This window comes from Bos indicus x Bos taurus, chromosome 28, assembly GCF_003369695.1.
Source record: "Bos indicus x Bos taurus breed Angus x Brahman F1 hybrid chromosome 28, Bos_hybrid_MaternalHap_v2.0, whole genome shotgun sequence".
In the NCBI taxonomy this organism is placed as follows: Eukaryota; Metazoa; Chordata; class Mammalia; order Artiodactyla; family Bovidae; genus Bos; species Bos indicus x Bos taurus.
In genome coordinates, this window is record NC_040103.1 from 39478084 (window position 1) to 39485198 (window position 7115).

At 41.5% G+C, this 7115-nt stretch overlaps 1 pseudogene; it reads left to right on the forward strand.

The window, feature by feature from the left end:
- Positions 1-2761: 2761 nt before the first annotated feature.
- On the forward strand, positions 2762-6504 carry LOC113885396 (annotated as a pseudogene).
- The last annotated feature ends 611 nt before the right edge of the window (positions 6505-7115 follow it).

Genomic DNA, 7115 nt, shown 5'->3' on the forward strand with positions numbered 1-7115 from the left:
GCCAATTTTTTTTCTGTAATGTAAAAGAAAATTTGGTGTCAGAAAGCTAGAACTAATCTGAAGTTTCCTCTTGGGTAGTGGTTAAATAAATTTTGATAAATTCATGATATGAACTATTATGCATAAAGTAATATTAACTAGATCTCTATGCAGGGGTCTATAAGGTGGTCTCTTGTGTACTATTGAATAAATAGATTGCAAGATAATGTCCATAATATGAATCCATTGAGATGCAAAATAATACAACAAAGCATAAAGTAACATTTGCCTGCATATGTTTTTATATATTTCCATTTGTGTAGAGAAATATGTGTGAAGATATACACAGAGCAATTAACATTGGAGGTGGGGGAGTAAATTAACATTTTTTCATACATCTCTATTGTTCATCTTTTTACAGTGACCTCATGTAAGTTTTCACTAAACATTTAAACATTTCTAATACAACACTTAAGAAAGGGAGGAAAACTCGCATTGTTGAACTTACACGTCCGCCCGTCAGGTCAGCTGACACATGATCCTTTCAGCTGGTGCTGGCGGCCGTGCCCCCTGCCACCAGTCCAGTTTTGGCCACAGCATACCTTTTTGTCTACACAGCAGTGTACCTTTATGTAGCTCCTTCAGTGTTTTGTCCCTCTTTTCTAAAAATGAGGGGAAGATGGGAAAAAATGAAAGTGCAGATAAGAAGTGTAGGTTTCATAAATTTAAAACAATAGACTCCAAGATGGAAATCGTTAGATGTGCTAAAAGTAATAAATCTCTTGCCTGAATCAGATACTCACTGGACTTGAAACAGTTGATGGTGAGTTTGGTTGTGAAAGAAAAGAATAAAATTAAGGAAAAGAGGCAAAGGTCTTATATCTTTTGAGGCAAGTAATTTGGGGTTACATGATATATTTTTTTCTCTCCAAGATGGAACCACCTCTAAACACACTTAAAACTGATAGGTCATTGCAGGTTATTCTCATAATTACACTTTTTTTCAGGTATACATTGGATGTGTACAATAATAATTTATGATTTTACTGCTTTTTCCTGGCATTTCTTTGTACACATGTCCTGATCCTCACCTCTGGTCAGGTAAGACCCTCATCTGGTCTTCAGGATGGGTAAGATAAATAGGAATAAAAAGAGCAGGAAATAGTCAAATTTCAACTATTTGTTTCCCCAAAAGGGCTTTTAAGTTTCAAAGGGGCAAACCCAAGTGAGACAAGGGACAGAATTTATATCACAAGAAAAGACTTGGAGAGAAGTCACAGGGAGAATAAAAAAAGGAAGGAGCAGGCTACCCCGCTTATGCCAGCTGGGAGCAGAGAGAAGGTGGCTCAGGCTGGAGAGGAGAAGGGTAACAGTGAGTCTGTCTCTACGTGACCCCGGCAGGGACCATGACAGCCTTTGGTCTTTGCTTGATCCAGAGTGAATATGGACACTATTTCTTTTTTAAACAAAACAGCTTTGTTTATTTATCTAGAGGCAACACTAAGGTGCTCAATGATATTATTTATTCTTCAGTGTTATTTGGATTTTTTGTCACTTCACACCACCAGAAGCACTAGTGATCTGGGGACCCCTTTGCTTGCCTGTTGCCCACCTTCTCACATGTGCTGATGGGTGGTGGGCTATGTCCCCTCTACCCCTGCCTGTAACTGAGTGAGTCAGTGGTGGACACAAGACCCAGATTTGTTCATCATGGAATTTGCAATAGTAACTCAGAGACTCTGCTTCCATAGTGCTTACTGGTGTTGGCCTCATGAAGAGCTGAGATGGCCATGTGCTGAGGAAGAGAAAGCTGGGGAGAAAGAAAGCTGAGGTTGGGCTTCTAGGGGATGAAGGGCTGAGAGAGAAAGGGGACCCGTCCGTGGAGCCTGGATGGATAGGGGAATCTCGTTCCAGACTTTTCCATCTCTGACTCCCTCCTGAGCCTTGACTGTATCCATCAACTTTTTTTTGCCATAAAACCACAGGCTATTAGGATATTTATACTTCCTCTTACCTCCTGCCTCCTCTCCACTATTTAAAAGAATTTTTTTTTTTAGCTGCATCTCTTTGCTAGTGGGATCTTAGTTCCCCAATCAGGGGTCAAACCTGTGCCTCCTGCATTGGAAGCCCAGAGTCTTAACTGCTGGGCTGCCAAGGAAGCCCCTCCTCCTGTTTGGTATTTTTATTAGTTCAGTTTTTGTTTTGTTTTGTTTTAACCTTTTTACCTGGAAATAATTTTAGATTTCCCAAAGAACTGGAAGGGTGGTACAGTGTTCTTGGATGCTCTTCATCAGCTACTGCTAATGTCACAGTTCACATCACCAGGATATACTTTAGTCAAAAGTAAGACATGAACTTGGTAACCCACTCATCCAGGTTTTTCTGAGACTTACCTGGTTTTAGCACTGAAAGCCTCCTGCACCAGGAAGCCCCCAGTTCCAGACAAACCAGGGCTATCCTGATTTTTAAAACTGGAAGTCCCATGCCTAAGAGACCCCTTCAGTCCTGGCAAACCAGGATGGTTGGTCACTCTGTTACCTAATGTCCAGACCTCCTTTGGATCTCCCCAGTTTTTCCACGTTTGTCCTTTTCCTCTTCTGGGATCCAGTACAAGAGATCACTTTGCACTTAGTTGTCCTGTCTCCTTTGTCTCCTCTGATTTGTGACTATTTTCAGTCTTTCCTTGATTTACATGGCCTTGACACTTTAAAAAATTGATCAATCTATTTTAGTGGGAGATAATTACTTTATAATATTGTGATAGTTTTTGCTATACTTCGACATGAATCAGCCACAGGTATACACGTGTCCCCCCATACTGAACCACCCCCCCCCCGCCACCTCCCTTCCCACCCTACCCCTCTAGGTTGTCATAGAGCACTGGCTTTGGGTGCCTTGCTTCATGCATTGAATTCACACTGGTCATCTATTTTACATATGGTAATACACAGGTTTCAAAGCTATTCACTCATATCGTCCCGCCCTCTCCTCCCACAGAGCCCCAAAGTCTGTTCTTTACGTCTGTGTCTCTTGCTGCCCTGTGTGTAGAATTGTTGCTATTGTCTTTCTAAATTCCATATATATGCATTAATATACAGTATTTGGGTTTCTCTTTCTGACTTACTTCACTCTGTGTAATAGGCTCCACTTTCATCCACCTCATTAGAACTGACTCAGATGCATTCCTTTTACAGCTGAGTAATATTCCATTGCATATATTGTACTACGGCTTCCTTACCCATTCATCTGCCGGTGGACATCCAGGTTACCCCCGTGTCCTGGCCATTGTAAACAGTGCTGCAGTGAACACTGGGGTATGTGTCTCTTTCAGTTCTGGTTCCCTCAGGGTGTATGCTCAGCAGTGGGGATTGCTGGATCACATGGCAGTTCTATTCCCAGTTTTTAAAGGAATTTCCACACTGTTCTCCATAGTGGCTGTTCCAGTTTGCGTTCCTGCCGATAGTGCAAGGGGGCTCCCTCTTCTCCACACCCTCCCCAGCATTTATCGTTTGCAGACCCTTTGATGAGGACCACTTGGACCAGTGTGAGATGATACCTCATTGTGGTTTTGATCTGTATTTCTCCAATAATGAACTATGCTGAGCATGTTCTCATGTGTTTATTAGCCATCTGTATGTCTTCTTTGGAGAAATTTGTCTTCTTAGGAGACACTTTTAAGCAGTACTGGTCAAGTATTTTAATGGTAGCTTTAAAAAATTATTTATTTTTTATTTTTGGCTGTGTCTGTCTTAGTTGCAGCATGTGGGCCCCCCACTGGGGTGCACAGGCTTCTTTCTGGTTGTGGCACGCAGGCTTCAGTAGTGGTGGTGCATGGGCTTTAGCTGCACAGAGGCATATGGGATCTTAGTTCCCTGACCAGCATTCGAATCCACTTCCCCTGCATTGAAAGGCAGATCGTTAACCACTGGACCACCAGGGAAGTCCCTGGTCAGTATTTTATAGAATGTTCCTGAACCTGGGTTTGCCTGATATTTTCTCATGAATGGTCTGGGGTTATGAATAATAGAGGATGAAGGAGGCAGTGCCCTTTCTGTCATATCACGTCAGGGGCACATGACAGCAATTCAACTTATTACTGGTTCCTTAACCTTGGCTGCTGGGTTAAAGTGATATCTGTCAGTTTTCTCTACTGTAAAGTTATTATTATTATTATTATTATTTTTGCCCTTTCATAGCCTGTTCTTTGAAATTGACTCAGTATATCCAGCTCACACCCAGGAGAGAGGAGTACCAAAGAATTTCTGGACATATGCTAAAATCACCATAGCAATGATTGGTGGAGATGCTTTGAGGCTGGGCAAATATCTTTGTTTCTCCCAAAAAACTGGCCCATTAATTCTCAGCATGCATCAGTGGGTCTTGCTTGTGAGTAGCTATTACTGTGGTGTTCCAGTGCTGATTTTCTATCCTTTTATTAATTTAATTGTCAAAGTTTATAATATTGGTACTCTGTCCAGGGTGCCTCTTCTCCTCTTTAATTCTGTGAGCTTCACCTCAAGTTTTGCACTGATTCTCCACTTTGCCAGGGTTAGCTCAGCTGGATTCTTTTCCTTATAAGCCAAGTGAAGCCTCTGAGAGTGAGTACTTAAGATGTAGAAGGTGCTCAGTAAGTAATTTTTCACTGTTGCCTTTCTCCCCAAGGCTAGCAGGGATCTATGCAAAAGAATAGCATCTCACTTGGAGCCCTAGTGGCTGAGGATTCTGGAAGAAGAGAGACTGAGGGCTGAGATGTCACTTCCCAGAATTTCTCTTCCACCTTAGTAGAGGACTCACCCAAACATGGGAGCACTTCCCTTCTTTCTTTCCCCTTCCCTATACTAAGTTCTCCTCCGTGGACCTTTCACATGGCTGCCAGAGTTCCAAACTGTCTTCCTCAAACACAATACTGATCATGGTTCTCTCTTGAAAGCTATTCATTGCAAACAGAGTTATGTTCTAACTTGTCACAAGATCCTCCATATACTGTCCTTTACTTCCCCCTTCATCCTCATCTTTCACTATCCTTCTCTTTAGATCTAAAACTGGAACCACACTGTACATCTTTCCTTTTCCTAAAACACTGCTGTTATTCCATGGCTCTGTGACTCTGCATAGCATGACCTCTCCAGCTGGACTGTCTTTCTGTGATATCTTCCTTGACTTTGCCAAGATCTAGTTTCCGATGTTCCTACAGCAGTTTTCACCTATAAACCTCTGTCATGGATCATGTTATGTTTTGCAGTTTATCTGTGTCCATTTCTGTCTTTTCTACTAGACTGAGAACTCTTTAAAAGCAGATCATCCTGTTTACTTATGCATTTTCGTCATGGAGCCTGGCAACTAATAATATGAGCTAACATTTTTCAAGTACCCGCTTTATACCTGACAAGACAAATTATATCATTGATTCCATTTAAGAACTCTCTAAGGGAGGTATTTTTTAAACAATTCAGTAGGGGCAAGAATAGTCTTTTCAATAAATATTTCTGGGAGAACTAGATAGCCACATGCAAAAGAATGAAGTTGAACCCCCTACCTCACACCATATACATTTAAATTAGATCACAGACCTAAATGTAAAAGAAATTGCACAACTCTTAGATTAAAACATAGGGCTAAATCTACATGAACGTGGGTCAGGCAGTGTTTTATTAGATATAGGGCTCAAGCAACAAAAGAAAAACAGATAAATTGGACTTCATCAAAATTAAAAACTGTTAGGCTTCAAAGCACATTATCCAGAAAGTGAAAAGGCAGTCCACAGAATAGGAGAAAGCACATACAAATCGTATATCTGATAAGGGTCTTGTATTCAGAATATATAAGTAATTATGGCATGTGTGTGTGCTAAGTTGCTTTAGTCGTGTCTGACTCTGCGACCCCATGGACTGTAGCCAGCCAGGCTCCTCTGTCCATGGGATTCTCCAGGCAAGAATACTGGAGTGGGTTGCCATGCTCTCCTCCAGGGGATCTTCCCCATCCAGGGATTGAACCCACATCTCTTATACCTCCTGCATCGGCAGGCATGTTCTTTACCACTAGTGCCGTGTGGGAAGCTCTTGTACAACTTAATAATTCAAAGATAGTGGTGCCAGCAGTTTGGACAGGTGTCTTGATCTTTGTACTGCCAGGAGGCTCTGTAGTCACCGATGAGACCAGAGCGTGATAAACAGCACAAGAAAGCCCATTTGGGCAAAGCTGTGAAGGCCAACCCTTGTGAAGTCACTTCTCATGTAAAAGGAGCTGCACTAAAAAATGTGGAGTTTGGAGCCAAACAACCAAATTCTGTCATCAGGTGGTGTGTCAGGGTTCAGCTAATCAAGAATGGCAAAAACATCACAGCCTTTGTACCCAGTGATGGTTGTTTAAGTTTTAATGAGGAAAATGTGAAGTTTTGGTTGCTAGGTTTGGTAAAAAGGTCATGCTGTTAGTGGCATTCCTGGAGTCTGCTTTAAGATTGTCAAAGTAGCCAGTGTCTCTCTTTCAGCTTTGTACAAAGGCAGGAAGGAAAATCCAAGACCATAAGTTTTTTTTCCAAGATTATAAGTTTTGATGGTGAAAGTGTGATAGTAATAAATTTTCATGTGCCAAAAAAATAATAATAATTAAAAGACTACCCAATTAAAAATGGGCAAAATATTTTAATAGATATTTCTCCAAAGAAAATATGCAGATGACCAATAAACACATTAATTATGGGAATACACATCAAAAACAAAATGAAATGCTACTTCACACTTATTGGAATGGCTGTAATCAAGAGGAACAATAATAACAAGTATTCATGAGGATATGGAGAAATTTGGAACCCTCATATACTCCTGGTGAGGATGTAAAATGGTAAGTCATTTTGGAAGACACTGAAAATTTCTCAAGAAGTTAAACATGAAGATACCATGCTGCTGCTAAGTCACTTCAGTCATGTCTGACTCTGTGTGACCCCATAGACAGCAGCCCACCAGGCTCCCCCGTCCCTGGGATTCTCCAGGCAAGAACACTGGAGTGGGTTGCCATTTCTTTCTCCAATGCATGAAAGTGAAAAGTGAAAGGGAAGGCACTCAGTCATGTCTGACTCTTTGCGACCCCATGGACTGCAGCCTACCGGGCTCCTCCATCCATGGGATTTTCCAGGCAAG